At 41.3% G+C, this 16,879-nt stretch overlaps 1 protein-coding gene across 3 annotated transcripts in view; it reads right to left on the bottom strand.

Annotated features, from left to right (window-relative positions):
• The window catches only part of LOC126236063 (ATP-dependent DNA helicase Q1-like), a 156,084-nt gene extending 150,726 nt beyond the window's left edge, over positions 1–5,358 (bottom strand). The window contains exon 1 of one of the 3 annotated variants that reach the window (XM_049945111.1): positions 5,270–5,358. The gene's annotated coding sequence lies outside the window, so the exon portion shown is untranslated. Of the gene's footprint in view, positions 1–5,256 lie in introns of all 3 variants that reach the window. The other 2 variants (XM_049945112.1, XM_049945113.1) reach the window with 2 other exon arrangements.
• Positions 5,359–16,879: the final 11,521 nt, after the last annotated feature.

Below are 16,879 nucleotides of genomic sequence, written 5' to 3'. Positions count from 1 at the left end.
GGTTTAAAAACATAAATTCTTGTCCTGTTGAGAATGGGCTTTCTGATCATGATGCTCAGCTAGTTACAGTATATGACACAGCTCCATTCAGTAATTCAAACCTACCCTCCAAAGTTGTGCATTCAATTAATGACTCAACAATTAGAAATTTCAGAGAAAATCTTCAGCAGTTAGACTGGGATGAGGTGTACAAGGAACCCGATGCTAATTTAAAATATAACTTATTTCATGATACACTTGTAAGAGAATTTGAAAACTGTTTCCCCACGAAAGTAGTTAAATCTAATTATAAGAAACCATGCAAAAAAACCTTGGCTTACTAAAGGAATAAAAATATCTTGTAACCACAAAAGGGAACTGTATCTAACAACAAGAAAGGGTAATGACCCAGAAAGAGCCAAATACTATAAAAACTACTGTGCTCCATTAAGAAAGGTTATTAAAAAGTCCAGAAGCATGCGCATCATGTCTGAGATTAATACCTCTGATAACAAAATCAAAACAATATGGTATATTATTACAAGGGAGACAGGGCAACCAAGAGTACAGGATGATGGCATCACCATCAAAGCAAATGGAAACTTGATAAACAACAAGCTGGAAGTCGAAAACATTTTGAATAATCATTTTTAAAATGTTGTAGAGAAAATAGGATCTAAATGTTCATTAGAAGAAGCAAGGCAGTTAATGGAAGAGGCCTTACCCACACTATTTGATACAACTGAAATTCCACCCACCTCTCCTTCTGAAATTAGGAAGATAATAAACTCTCTCAAGAATAAAAGCTCACATGGAATTGATGGTGTTTCCAGTAATAAAAGCTTGTTCCCAAGAAATAAGTGGGATTCTTAGCCACATATGTAATAGCTCTCTGAAGCAGGGTTTTTTCCAGATAGACTGAAGTATGCCATTGTTAAACCACTGCATAAAAAAGGGGATACGTCTGATGTCAACAACTACTGCCTAATCTCTCTTCCGACTACCTTATCCAAAATTCTTGAAAAAGTAATGTATTGTAGAGTAGCTTCACACCTTTGTAAAAATAAAGTTTTAACAAAATGTCAGTTTGGTTTCCAGAAGGGTTTTTCAACGGAAAATGCTGTATATACTTTCACTAATGAAATATTAAATACTCTGAGTAACCGGAAGTCACCCATTGGGATTTTTTGTGATCTATCAAAGGCTTTTGATTGTGTAAATCATGGAATACTTCTAGATAAGCTCAAGTACTGTGGTATGAATGGGACAATGCTCAAATGGTTTAAATCATACCTAACTGGAAGAGTGCAGAAAGTTTAAATAAACAGTTCACATAATATGCAAAAAACTGGTGATTTCTCAAACTGGGGAACAATCAAGAATGGGGTGACACAAGTTAGGTTTTGGGTCCTCTGTTGTTCTTAATATATATTAATTACTTGCCATTCTATATTCACAAAGATGCAAAGCTGGTACTTTTTGTCGATGATACACGTATAGCTATCACACCCAACAGACAAGAATTAACTGGTGAAATTGTAAACGATGTTTTTCAGAAAATCATTAAGTGGTTCTCTGCAAATGGGCTCTCATTAAACTTTGACAAAACACAGTATGTATATTTCCACACAGTAAATGGAATGACACCATTAATAAATATAGACTTCGATCAGAAATCGGTAGCTAAGGTAGAATATTCAAAATTTCTAGGTGTATGCATTGATGAGGGGTTGAACTGGAAAAAACACACTGAGGATCTGCTGAAATGTTTGAGTTCAGCTACTTATGCTATTAGGGTCATCGCAAATTTTGGCGACCTACATCTGAGTAAATTAGCTTGCCACGCCTATTTTCATTCTCTGCTTTTGTATGGCATCATATTCTTGGGGGTAACTCATCATTGAGTAAAAGAGTGTTCATTGCACAAAAGTGTGTAATCAGAATAATTGCTAGCGCTCATCCAAGATCATCCTGCAGACACTTATTTAAAGAGCTAGAGATCTTCACTGTAGCCTCACAATATATATATTCACTTATGAAATTTGTTATTAACAATCCGAACGAATTCAAAAGTAATAGCAGTGTATATGGCTACAACACTAGGAGAATGGATGATCACTACTCAAGGTTAAATCTAACTTTGGCTCAGAAGGGGGTAAATTATGCTGCCACAAAAGTCTTTGGTCACTTACCTAATAGCATCAAAAGTCTGACAGATAGCCATATACATTTAAAAGGAAATTAAAAGAATTTCTTAATGGCAACTCCTTCTACTCATTAGATGAATTTTTGGATATAGTAAGTGGGTAGGTAATTTCCCCAACCACAAAAAATATTGAGTGTCATGTAATATTTCGTGTAATGTAATATCTTGTATAGACACCTTTTATTCATCTGACACGTTCCACATCAATACGAAGTGTTGTATTCATGCTCTATGGAACAAGTGCTAATCTAATCTAATAACTGATGTCTGGTTACTGTACACGTTGTGAATAGCCTTTTGCTGCCTGTACTTTACTCCTGCTAGTTCTGAATTTCAAGGAGAGTATTCTAGTCAACATTGTCAAAAGCTTCTTCAGAGTCTACAAATGCTATAAACATAAACGTAGGTTCACCCTTCCTTAACCTGACTTCTAAGATAAGTGGTAGGGGTTCCGCCACCTTTGCCTGCCTCACGTGGTCCTACATTTCTCTGTAATTCAAACTGATCTTCCTCAAGGTCAGCTTCTACTACTTTTTCCACATTTTTTTCATATATATGTGATCAGTTATTGTGTGGTGATATTGTACAATATCACCTGTATAACTGAATACAAAACCTAACTCCCTCTTCCTTTCTCCAACCAACCCAAAGGATTATGCAAGTAATTAGAATGTTAAAAACAATATATTCAATTGGGAAATATAAAGTGCCAGACTATGTCTTTTAAAACATTGGTGACCTCATTGCAATAACATAGTCCACCTGTTCAACACTACATTTACAAGTGGAATATTTTCTTGCTATTTAAAGATCGTGATGCTCAAGCCACTTTTCAAAATGGGGAACAAAAGGAGAGTTAGCTGATTATAGACCCACTGTTCTGTTGTTTTTGTTTTCAAAAATACTGGGCAAAAAGTTTTCCAGAAGAAGGTGTTAATTTCATAGAAAATACAATATTTTCACTACAGCCAATGCAGTTTTCAGAAAGGCTGATCAACAGAAATTGCAAATATTTGAATATCTCAATGAAGAGCTCTGAAAGCCTGATAGTGGCAAAAAAGTTACACGTATATGTCTTGACCTGTCCAAGGCCTTCGACATTATAGACCATAATTTATTGCTGCAGACGTTTGATAGTGTTGGTATCAGAAGTGCACCTAATGACTGACTAAGATCATACTGGCTACAAGCAAGTAGTAGAAATACAATTTAATGAAGGGGGCGGGGAAAAAAAAACCACCCACTGTTCTGTTCACAATGAAGAAAAATAAAATGTGCCACTAGGGTCAAGTATGGCGAATCGTTCAATTTTTGATTTATCTAAGGGATCTAACAGGAAACGCACACTTTCACAACATTATTCAGTTTGCAGGTTGAAGAAGCATATTAATCAGTGGTGAGACAGCAGAAATGCTTCAAACTTGATCAGCCAAAAAGAAAAAAAGAAAGCTGATAATGAATAAAAATAAAATCGTAGCATTAAATTTCCATAACAGTGACAAAGAGACTGAGGAGGACGTGTAAAGTCACTTTGTCAGACATATTTATTGTTAGTGTAGTCACTGCAAAATTTCTAGTGATCTGGCTTCAAGACAACCCTATACAGGATTCACATATTGATGGTATGTTTAACAGATTAAGTACCCTGAGCTACTTAATGAAAATCCTGAAAATTGTTTCATAAGGACTGTCTGATGACTTGTGTACTATGTCTGATGACTTATGTACTATTTTAATTTAGGTCCTCCCCTAACGTATGAGACCTCTTTCTGGGGCAACCCACCGTTCTGATTACAACTCTTTAGTGTGGACAAAAGAATAGTGAGAATCATGATGAGTCGAAAAGATGAAACCCTGTAGATGACTCTTAAAAGCTGGGAATGCTTTCTCTTTGACTTACAGTCTCGAAAGTGCAGTGTTTACTATGGAGTATTCAATAATATGTCCTGGCATACATACATTAACCCATGTTCCATAGATCGTGAATACGACATTTCATAATGATGTGGAACATGTCACTTTAACACAGGTTTTCTTTGCGTGATATAATTAAGTTTTTTTTCTTTTTTTTTTTTACTTCATATCTAAAAATTCATCTATTGAGTAAATGGAGTTCTCATTCAGAAATTCTTTTAATTTGCTTTTAAATGTTGGTTGGCTATAGACTTTTTGGCCATCTGTCAGACTTCTAATGCTATTTGGCAAATGACCAAAGACTTTTGTGGCAGCATAATTCACTCCTTTCTGTGAAAAAGTGAGTTTTAATCCAGAATAGTGAAGATCATCCTTTCTTCTAGTGTTGTAGCTATACACTTTACTGTTTTTTTTTTAATTGGGATGGGTTATTAATTACTAATTTCATTTGGTGAATATATGTATTGCGAAGGTACTGTGAATATCCTGAGTTCCTTAAATAAATGTCTGCAAGGTGATCTTGGGCAGGCTCCCGCTATTACTCTGATTACACGCTTTTGTGCAATGAATACTTTCTCTCTTAATGATGAATTGCCCCAAAATATGGTGCCATATGAAAGCAGTGAATGAAAATAGGCATAGCAGGCCAAAATTTGCAATAACCCTAATACCATAAGTAGCTGAACCTAACAATTTCAGCAGATCATCCATGTGTTTCTTCCCATTCAATTTCTCATCAGTGCACACATCCAGAAATTTTGAATATTCTGCATTAGCAACAGACTTCTGTTCATATTCTATATTTTTTAAGCAAAAATCAAAATATTCATAATCATAAAACATGGCAGAAAACAAGCAACAAATAACAATGTGTCTTTGCCAAAGAAAAACACTGCGCAATGGTAAAATTATCTATAATTAGGAGCCAAAAGAAATTAAGGTAATAAATGACCTCATAAAATTCAACGCAGCGTTGAAATCATACTCCCTTGCATATTATTATTATTTAGTGTCACGATTTCGCTTTACTGCAAAGTGACTTGTCAATCCGCCTGTTTTCACAGGTAACTGACAGTAAATGGAGTTCGCCCTGACTGGCATTGATATTTTATATACTTATTTGTGCAGCTTTAAATACATAAGTTATGGTTTCCCACCTACACTATATACCTGCTATTCTGTTTTGCAATGGATTACTTCTTATTTACAAACGTATTTTTCAATTCGTCTGCCAGTTTCAGTGCAGTTACTACGAAGACTACAGTTCCTCAGCCATAGATGATACAAGAATAACTTCGTACCTCCCAGATACTGATCAAGACTGTAGTGGTTACTGCAGTGTAACATACATGTTAGACGGTGGTGGTTACGTCCTTGATACAAATCAACACGGAACGATATGCCTGCACAAAAATTTGCGCCCACCGGACATCTCAACGGTGGAGACAGATCGTAGCGTCTGAACAAGAGATTTGTGGAAAGATGTGCATAAACCTGGAATCTGTTTTGAGTAAAACTGCCAAATTCTGTGGGCATGAATCAGATCGCTCCAGGCAAATCGTAGCGCCTGCAGAGAAGATTGCCGAAAATACAGGGCGCGAAAGTGTTTGAGTCTGCTGTTTGTTCAATGTATTAGTTCTCATAATTGGGAAAGCAGTGAATTCTGTAGTGATTGATACACGACAGTGCTTTCACGAGTTCATTGGTGGATGTACTGAACTACATAAGAGTCACGTGTATGTGGAATGAGAGGCTCAAAGATTACGGTGATTGAGATAAGAAGGCAGCTGCTCTCAATTCTTCAATAGAGAAAATAAGAGAGTTGACGCAGCAGCAAACAGCAAACTGTAATTTTAAAAGAAAAAAAATCCCATGGACTATAAACAAATTATTAGTTCTGCTTGCTTTGAGCTTAGAAACCTCAATATGTTGGCCTACATGCGGGATTGCTACAACACTTGCACACAATAATCTCCTCCGTTGTAATCTTTTGACATCTATAACTACACTCCTCAAATCACTGTGAAGTGAATGGCATAGGGCACTTTACATTGAACAAGCTATTAGGGCATGTGGGAAGGTTAGCATCGCTGGCCATAGAAAACGCCTAGCAGTCTTATCTGTGATGGTTGCAAGTCGGTTCGCTCTGTAACTCGACTGTGTTATTTTATATATTCTTGCATGTATCGAGTTTCTATAAAATAAAGTGTGTTGTGTACTCCATACCACTGCATCGCCTATCATTCACTATCACTACGTACCGAAGATCCACACTAGGGAACCTGAACTTCGAGTGAACACTAAAATAGTCCAAAATCGCGTCGCGACAATCTGGCCATCACACCCCCATTGCGTCACGCGGACGGCGAATTTCGTTGAACTATCGCGCCTCTTGCTATCGACAGAGATGAACAGTGCTCTGAATGTTGCCCAAGTGACTAAAAGTGACAGTGACATTTCTCACATTGCATTCTCATTGCAAATCGCAGGGGCACAGCAGTGCAAAGCAATTGACAACTCGCTTATTGCCTTTGTTACGGACTTTACCAGTGTAACTTTTACCCTTTCATTTCGTCAACATTTTCACGACCTGAATTACCGATCCGTGCCGACCGCGTCGTGGCCATTGTCGTACGTACTGTACACGTGTCCTCACAGTATGCGTCCCGTCTCAGCCACGCCGCATGACGGGCCGTCCGTCCCAGTCCATCCAGACGCCTGCATTATCGGTCACCACTCACCCACAGTTCTCCCAATGCTGTGCGGCTGTATTCCAACCACGTTACCATACCAAACAGACAATTGCTTCATGGCTCAAATTACCTCCGTTCCATACAGTCAATCCACGCCTGTGGTTCACGATCGTCGAAAGCTTCCAACACCATCGTTACTGACAACATGAAGTATGTCACTCTACTCAGTCACCTTGGAACCCACACTGACGTTATCTACAAATTCATCCTGGCACCACCGTCTATGGCAAGTATGTGACCGCCAAAACAATCCTCTTATGATACCTCTCTCGGACTCCTGAAGAGCAACTACAACAGGTACTTTACAATGAACAATTTCAGAATGGGACTTCCTCCTAATTGTGGCGGCTTCTTTGCAGCAAAATACACCCACGCATCATGCCTGAAGAGGTGCTGTGGACGATCTGGATCGTCAAGCTCCCATCCTAGGTACAGATGAGTTTACTTGCCACTCGTAACCAGACTCCTGACGCCCGGCTGTCCTTGTCCGACCGAATTTTTGTCATTTCTCGACATAGGTACAACAACAAAAAAGCTCCCAACAATGGTATGGATATGCACGCTGCACTGCCACGTGCGCGACCTCCTGGAGCCATCGACAGTCGGCCTTGCCTGATGTTGAAGTCACAACGACCACCACCCACTGTGTATACAAAACAAATTTGGCTCCAGCTGTCACTCCCAATGAATCAGCAGCTGTGCACACAGTCTCGCCTCTGCTGGCACCACACGTGCTTTGCTGACACTGTGTGCCTCTGTCATCAACCTTGTGACTACACTGTACTCGCCTCACCTGAGGCGCCATGAGCCATGAACTATGCGCCTGCCGGAGTAGCCGAGAGGTTCTAGGCGCTTCAGTCTGGAACCGCGCGACCGCTACGGTCGCAGGTTCCAATCCTGCCTCGGGCATGAATGTGTGTGATGTCCTTAGGTTAGTTAGGTTTAAGTAGTTCTAAGTTCTAGGGGACTGATGACCTCAGAAGTTAAGTCCCATAGTGCTCAGAGCCATTTGAACCATGAACTATGCATAGGCTTCCTTGACACACATTAAGTCGCCGCCTGCTGCTGGCTTCTGATGTCACTCTGAACAATCATTTCTACATCCTCTACCGCATCAGCAGACTGCATTTCCTGGTCGACAGCAGATCCCAGATCAGCATGACGCCTCACATGCCTGTCTTGCTTACATCTGAAGACTCACAATTTCGCTTGACAGCTGCTAATTGCTTTCCTATCGCCATTAGGGGTATTCGGACATGCACTCTAGATCTTGGCTTCACTACAGCTTTCATGTGGCTGTTCATTGTTGATGATGTTACGAAGCTGGTCCTGTGTGCTTATTTCCTATGGGCCTTTCACCTTGTGGCCTTACTGCACACAAACAGGCTCACCTACATGTCTCCTGACTGCTCTGCTAACAGCACACACACCATTCCCACTGCACAGCCACAATGCAATGACACCAGTTCTCCTTCACCCTCAGCCATGCCCACACAACAGTACATACAACAGTGTGTGGACTACGCTGACTGCTTGCTACACGTCTGTCAACAGTGTGTGGACATGCAAGAAACAGTCACTCACCTCCGACAGGACAACGTGTCCCTACACAGTCGCATCCAAACAGCACGTGCAGAATTTGCAGAGGTTTGCTCCAGCCTCGAGTGCCTCCAATCCTCACCTATTGCCTATGCTTACAGACCTGCACCTGTCACCTGATACTTCAAGTTGCTTGATGCAGCCACCCTTGCCTCACTGTTCACCCAGGTCGGTACCTCGCCTGCCGCTTATTCTGTGCCTGCTCCTTCACCACCTGCTGCCATCTCTGCTATGCTGACTGTAATGCTGCTCACCTTCTCCACCCTTGCGCCCATGCCAGATGATGCCTGCCATGCTGTGTCCACACCTACAGAATACGCTGCCTCCTGCTCCACACCTGTGTCTGTGCAGAGCAGCCTCACCTGCACCACACCCACACCCATGCAGTACACCACTGCCCATGCTGAGCCAGCACCTGCACCCTGCACTGCCTGCCATACCATGACTGAACCTTTGCAACTCGTCAATGTCACTAGGCATGCGCAAGCACTGGCCTCATCCAGGTAGCCCAGCTCCAGTTTGCAGCCTCCATCTGACACCACTGCCTCCCAGGCCAAGCCAGCACCTGCACATAGCACTACCTGCTGCACCACACTTAGAACCTCCAGAGCCGACTGACGGCGCCGTGCACACACAGACTGCCACCTTCCTCAGGCAATCTGGCTCCACTCTACAGCTGACATCCAATGTCATTTCTGCTGCTCAGGACACTGACCTCCACACTGCCCATGCTGACAAACTCTCAACCAGTGGCTCCACCCCATGTGATCTTTTTATCTTGTCAGCCATCCACTACAACATCGTGCACTGCATTAAGACTACACCCAGCCTGCCAGTTAGTTAGCACCCCTGATGTCTAGCCCCTAACTGCCTCCACATGGCTAAGGCAGCAGTGGACGAGATGTTACAAGCTGGTATCATTCACCCATCAGATAGTAACTGGGCGTCACTCATCTGCCTCGCCCATGAGAAGGATGGCTTGATCAGACTTTGCAGGGACTATCATGCCTGGAATGTTCACACAATCATGTTCCTAATATCCAAGTTTTCAAGCACTATCTTGCCAGTGCTAAAGTGTTCCGTGTAATTGATTGTAAGAAGGTATATCTTCAGATACCAATGTACAAAGATAACATTCACAAGACTGCCATAACCATGCCTATTGGATTGTTGGAGTTCCTTTTTATGCCTTATGGACTAAAAAGCGCTTCACAATTATGGCAACACTTTATAGACAGCCTGCTTTTTAAATTTTCTTTTTGCTATGCATATCTGAAAGATATACTCATTTTTTTTGGCAGATATGAACTCACACTCTGCTCACATCAAACAATTCTCGGTGCTCTTGATGTCAACGATGTAGTGATCAACAAAGTCAAATGTCAGCTCCATTGGGTGCATGTCACCATCTTGGGCCATATCGTTAACACTTCTGGCAATCACAACTCCAGAGTGCAATGAGCTGCCCTTCAGGCACCCTTAACATGGACCCTCAAAAGCAAAAATATAGCTGGTCACAGGAAGCTCACATGGACCACAGACATGCAGTGCACCTTCCAAGTGATCAAGGACGATCTGTTTCAGACAGCCACCTTAGTTCACCCTATTCCAGAAGCTCCCCTGACCATCACTGCTGTCCTAAGCTGTTTAGGGATAGGAGCCCAAGTTCGTGCAGTTTCAGCAGGACAAGTGTCAGCTATAGGACTTCTTAAATAATGCCTCCTCCACCCTCATCACTGAGCCAAAGATTATCCCCAATTCAACCTGCCCTGTTCCCTGTGGCATGTCCCAGGGATGCACATGCCCATCATCCCACAATAATTCTGCAGAATTATATTCTACCTGTTTCACAACCTCGTCCACCCCAATCTCAAACCTATTACTTGCTTCATAACTGAGTAATATGTTTGGCTCTATGTTAAGTGAGGCTGAAAGTTGCGGATGAAGTCCTGTGTACCATGCCAGCGATGTAAAACCACCCAGTCCACTTAGTCCCCACTAGGCACCTTCCACACACCAAAGGGACACCTCCAGCACATTCATGTGAACCTGGTCAGCCCCTTCCCCATCTGACAATTACTGCTACTTTATCCCTATTGTTGACTGGGTAATACACTGGGTAGAGAGTACACCATCCAAGACATCACTGCTGGGAACAGTTGCCAGTGCTCTCATATGTATGGTTTGTGGGTTTCAGCCACAGTGCCTCCATAATCACAGACCAAAGTAGATAATTCTAGTCCTTGCTGTTTGCTGAACTCTGTAGACTATGCAGGATTACCCATTACTGAACCACCGCCTGACACCCTCAAGCTAAGGGGCTTATTGAGAGGTGGCACTGAACCCTAAAGGTCACTCTTATGTGCCACAGGGGCGACTGGTCTGACACACTCCCATGGGTTCTGCTGGGTGTCAGCAAGGCAAATAAACAAGACCTCAATGCCTTACAACCCAAGATTTTATATGGTGAGACACTGTCCCTCCCCAGTGATTTTTGTCTCTTCTGACTGCCCATCTACATCAGCTGCACTTCCCAACTTGGTTGACAATGTTTGGTGTCACATTGCCAACCTTCATGTTTTGCCACCCTCCCCCCATCCCATCCAAAAATTTTAGTCCCAAAGACATAACCACATGCAACCACGTCATGCTGCATGATGATACTGTCCGTAACATACTCAAATCCCCATTCTTGGGCCCACATAGAGTCCTCCGATGCAGTCCCAACACCTATGACATTCTGCTTAGAGGGAAGTCAGCCACTGTCTCCATCAACCGACTGAAACCTGCCTGGTATCTAATCAACTATCTCTCTGATGCAGACTCTACCATCATGGTGGCTCCCCCCTACTTCCGACCCTACTCCTACTGTGACTGCATCCCCTCCTTTCCAGACACTACTCGATGTGTGCTGTTTCTGCCTAGAGGATCTTAGCCTCATAGTTTCAGAAAGGAGCTGGTAGTCACAGGGGCCCACGAGGTTTATACAGTCTCATCTGGGTCCGTGCTACACCATTTCCAGGAAGTTCTCACCTGACCTGATAACGTTGACCCCGCAACTCTGCGTGCACATGTCACTGATGATGGCTGCCTGGCCATCTCCACTACTCACCTGCCCCCTCTGGACAGCGAGCTCCTCACAGATCCACCTGATGCACAAATACTGGGGGATACATCTTCCCCACCTCCCCCTCCCAGGCAGGCCACGCCATCCACTCGGCCACCCATTTCCATGATTATCATCTCTACGCCCTACACCAGACCAGCACTTCCGCTCCCCAGTCGTTGCCACCTCTACACCATTCTACGCACTACCAAGGATGGAGGGGGAGGCTCTGTGGGCACGTTCGCATCGCTGGCCAGAGAAAACGACTCAGACTCACAGTCCTATCTGTGACGGTTGACAGTAGCAAGTCAGTTCACTCTGTGAGTCAAGTGTGTTACATTGTATGTTCTTGTATGTATCGAGTTTGTATAAAATATAGTGTGTTGTGTGCTCCATACCAATGTGTCCCCTATCATTCACTATCACTATGTAGTGGAGTTCCACAGGCTTCTTCCTGTTCAATTCAAATAAAGAGGCCAGGAGAACGATTGCTTAAACGCCTCAGTGTGCGATGTAATTGATGTTATCTTTGTGAGACCTATGGCAATATTATAGGCCTATATAGTGTTTGCGGTATATTCCTATATCAATCACTTAAAATTGTTTCTAGGAACTTTCTAAGTAGGCTTTCACAGGATAGTGTCCGCCAGTAAAGTTGTCTCAACATCTTTGTGACACTCTCCCGTGGGTGGAACAAACCTGTGAATGTATGTGTTACTCTACACTTCTTTGTATCTATTCAATATTCCCAGTACCAGGGAAGCGCCAATTCTGTAAAGAATCGAACACCCACGTACGGAACAACTTTAAACATCTGATTATTTTGCTGATAAGTTAATGTGTTAAATATTTCAGAAAGGTTTGAAATTAGGCTAATTGTTAGAAGTCGCTAAGTGTTTTTATTACGAAACACTTGATGATTATCATTTGGCTAGTTTTCCATGTATCTCAGTGTTTATTACGTCATATCTGATAAACTGTTTGTCATACAATGATATAATTTCGCAGGTACAATGATGCATGTGGATGCAGTCAGCAAAGTGTGCCGCGAATTAGTACTAATGATGTTATAAAGTAAATCATTTTAAGCAGAATCTAGTTTTTCACGCATCTAATTGTGTATGATGTCATATTTCCTGAACAGTGTATCGTACAATGATATAATTTTGCAGATACATTTCGTGGTACATACGGGTATCGTCTGCAAACAATGTTTCTAATAGAGTTGGTACTTTTCGGAAAGACTAAAGCAGAGGCCATCCAAACAATTTGACCAAATGATTCTCATAATGTTCAGCCTGGCTGATACAATAAATATAACTTCTGCCTACCTTGGAAAATATCTTTATTCAGGATAACATAGACAAAGCATTTCTCGATAAGAAAACACAGTTGAGAGAACTTTTACACATGAGTATGAATAATGAATCCATAACTAAGGAAGCTATTGGCATCAGAATTAGACACTCTACAACTCAAAACAATTCCTACTTGTGTTTGGGCTAAGCGATTGACACCTACAAATGCACTATTAGTGGAGGTGAAGGATATCCCCTTAACATTCGCTGACAAAAAGTTGCTGATAAATTTTATCTTCAAGGCACTGTATTTAAGGACAGCTCAGTCTATAAAAGTGAAGATAGCATTCAATGTATTAGTGTGGTTTCTAACAGAAGAATTAAAAATCCTGCCATCTGCTCTAGTTTCTACACTATCACTTCAGACATTAAATGTTCCACTCTGTTACCACTTTTTGAGTACGATCTAGATGTACTCAGCTTTCAAATACCAGTACGTTATTTTGGACAGATCGCTTGGGATAATATATTTAATAAACTCTATTTTCACTCCTACTGTACAGAAAAGGTGCAAGATTTCACTTATCTTTATACTGATGGATTAAAAAGATTCGCAAGAGGAATATACTGGATGCGCTTATATTTGCCCCTAGCTTAAAATCTGGAAGACATACAAATTACCCAAGACAACTTCTATATTCGCGACAGAAGCAGTAGCAATTGTAGAGGCTCTTAAATTTATATTTTCAACTTCATTCTCTAGGATTTTATTTTTGTTGGATTCCCATAGTGTCCTGAAAAATACCAAGCATTGGCATTGGAATAAAACAATAACCAATGTATTCTGGATGTGATCAAGGAAATTAATCTTGGAAATTAATCGCTGTCCAAGGAAAGGCAAAATTATTCTCATGCAGGTATAAAATACAACAAGGAAGTGATCATCTTAGCTAACTAAGCGATATCAACAGGCAGTATTCTTGACTACAAAACACTGTATATGGGTTATATGCAAAACACCTCACATCATGTTCTCGTCCAATGCAAGAGAAGTGAAATAAACGTAAACAACATAAAGGTGGCTATTATGCAATTCTACAATCTCAAGTGATCTCCATACTATGGCTCAAGAGGGCTCAATTGAATCGTTTCATGACATCAACCATTATTCGTCTTAGATTTGAGCATGCTTCCTTCCCACTTCATTTGCATCATTCATTTATATCAGACTAACATTTACAGTTCTCCTCGATAACTGTAACTACAAGACAATCGCTGACATAAATCAAATCCTCTTTTCTTATGCCATATATAGCAACAAATAGAAGGATTCATTAAATCAGTACAGTCATTCGTTTATCAGCATCCTCTAGCAGCTTCTCACGTATTATCCTCTAAAGTCATTCATCTATATAAATTAACTCGTAATTTCTTTAAGAAGAATGGGATAAATCTGTTTACATGTGCATTTTCAACTTCTCGCGGCGTATTGAATAATCCATTAAATTTCGGGCATGCAGACGCAACTTTAGAATTTGCAGATCAATGTTGTAGGCTTACTAGCACCGTCAAATGGTCAACGTTTCCTTCTAATAGTGATTGATTGCCTCACTTGCTGGCCAGTAGCGGTGACAGTTGATAACATTTCAGCAGAAATGCGGCCAAAAATCAGTAGAGCAAATTTTATTTGCGCGGCTGCATGCCCGAAATTTAATTGATTAAATCTGTTTACAGTTAGAAATGTACTTCACTTCACATTACTGACATGATGTTTTATGCTGCACTCGAATTGTTATGTTCTTTTATAAAAATTGTATATTTGATGGCTGAATAGAGAATATTCTCTAAGGGCCAAATAAAAGAATTAAAAAATGTAGCAATATCAAGTCAGAGAATATACGGAATTGTCGATGCTGAAACACAGTACCTCTGGTGGCTGGCATGTAGACACATGGACAGCCACAGTAAAAACAAAGCATATGTCAATCTTGATTGCTGCAAGGGCCTCTTCGAGAGAAAAAAGCATGCAGGGGAGAGTGTGTGTGCTGTCCGGATTTTATGCGCCTTGTGGAAGCAGATCTGTGTTGGGTGGTGCTGGTGCTTGCTTATGAGGCTGGTGCATGATGAATCAGTTGGCAGTACATCTGGGAACACATACAGTGGTTGACTCAGTTGATGGGAACTGTAGGGAGCTTACTATTATGTCTAGCATTTGCACTCCTCTTGGTAAGACATGGTGCGAACCTGTGTAAAGAAACTGTGGCAATGGCTTAGCACCATCTGTACATATCATTACATGGGTGCATGTTCTCAAGTCGCTGTGTATGAAGCTGAGTGTTTTACTGGGTTCCAAGGCTTTGGAAGGCAAATACGTGCTATATGCTCTCTCAACCGATGGATGAAGGCTGATTGGTGTTGGTCAGGAGGCTGCTGGGAATCTGTGTCCATAAATTATATAGGAAGCTGTAATGCTTCATTGTAGACTAGTTCTGCTGATGAGGAATCTAAGTCTATATTTTATGTGTTGCAGAGACCAAGTAGAGCCATCGTTAGAGCTGTCGTCCAGTTAGTTTCATGACACATCAATGCTTCTTTTAGGGAATGGTGCCAACATTCTATCATTCTGTTGCTTGCCTGGTGATAACTTGTACATTTGTGATGACAAGTGCCGCAACGTTTGGTAACTTGGTGGACAGATCGAATGCAAATTGATGGGCGCAGTCTGTTGTGAAATGTATTGGGAAATCAAAACAAGATATCCAGTTTGATACCAAGATTGAGGCTAGCACTTCTGCTGAAATGTTATCAACTGTCACCGCTGCTGGCCAGCAAGTGAAGCAATCAATCACTATTAGAAAGAAACGTTGACCATTTGACGGTGCTAGCAAGCCTACAACATTGATCTGCAAATTCTAAAGTTCCGTCTGGGCAGCCTCTTACTGGTGTAGGCACATGGCAGTGTACCATGCTCCATTGACACTGTGAATAGTTGCTGAGGGGAATTATCGCCATCTTGGCATATTCAATTTTTAATGAGTTTTGAACAATGGCCATTTCCTTTGACTCCACCGTGAACAGTGTTTAACAAAATTATGAAAAGAAAAAAAAATTAAACATGAAATTTTGTTTTGTATCGGTATTTTTCAATTAAAGCAGACTTATATGCGTTTTCATTAATGAAACTGATTATTCTCTGATACAGTCTTACAGAATTTGAATGAATTATTTTGCACTTTAATGTTGGATTTACATAAATTTTCGTCTTTCGTATACAAATGCACTTTCCATAAAGGATATTAATTGGAAGGAAAAGGAATTATTTACTGCGAGAGAGACGACGCCAAGAGCGGCCATATGAGCATACAGCGTAGCAGCTTCCTCCCTTTATCGCTGAAGTCATCATTCCGGGCGCGTCACGTTTGTAGGCAGTATTTAATTTTAATTTGCTCCTTCAAGTTGCTAATAGTTCCAATCCCACGGACATGTAACAAATGCCTCAGTAGTTTCTTGTAACGATAAAATGGATCATTTGTATCAAAAAATTTTTATCTCAACAACTGAAAGGTCTGTTCATATTCCGCTCGGCGCCGTCAATTGAATGGCCGCCATTGAATAGTTGCTGAGGAAAATAGGAGAATAGGGCGTCGTGCATAAAATATAATGTTGTTGTTGTTGTGGTCTTCAGTCCTGAGACTGGTTTGATGCAGCTCTCCATGCTACTCTATCCTGTGCAAGCCTCTTCATCTCCCAGTACCTACTGCAGCCTACATCCTTCTTAATCTGCTTAGTGTATTCATCTCTTGGTCTCCCTCTACGATTTTTACCCTCCACGCTGCCCTCCAATACTAAGTTGGTGATCCCTTGATGCCTCAGAACATGTCCTACCAACCGATCCCTTCTTCTGGTCAAGTTGTGCCACAAACTTCTCTTCTCCCCAATCCTATTCAATACTTCCTCATTAGTTATGTGATATACCCATCTAATCTTCAGCATTCTTCTGTAGTACCACATTTCGAAAGCTTCT

The sequence above is a fragment of the Schistocerca nitens genome, chromosome 2, assembly GCF_023898315.1.
Source record: "Schistocerca nitens isolate TAMUIC-IGC-003100 chromosome 2, iqSchNite1.1, whole genome shotgun sequence".
NCBI classification, from domain to species: domain Eukaryota; kingdom Metazoa; phylum Arthropoda; class Insecta; order Orthoptera; family Acrididae; genus Schistocerca; species Schistocerca nitens.
This window is presented reverse-complemented; position numbering and strand designations above follow the sequence as displayed.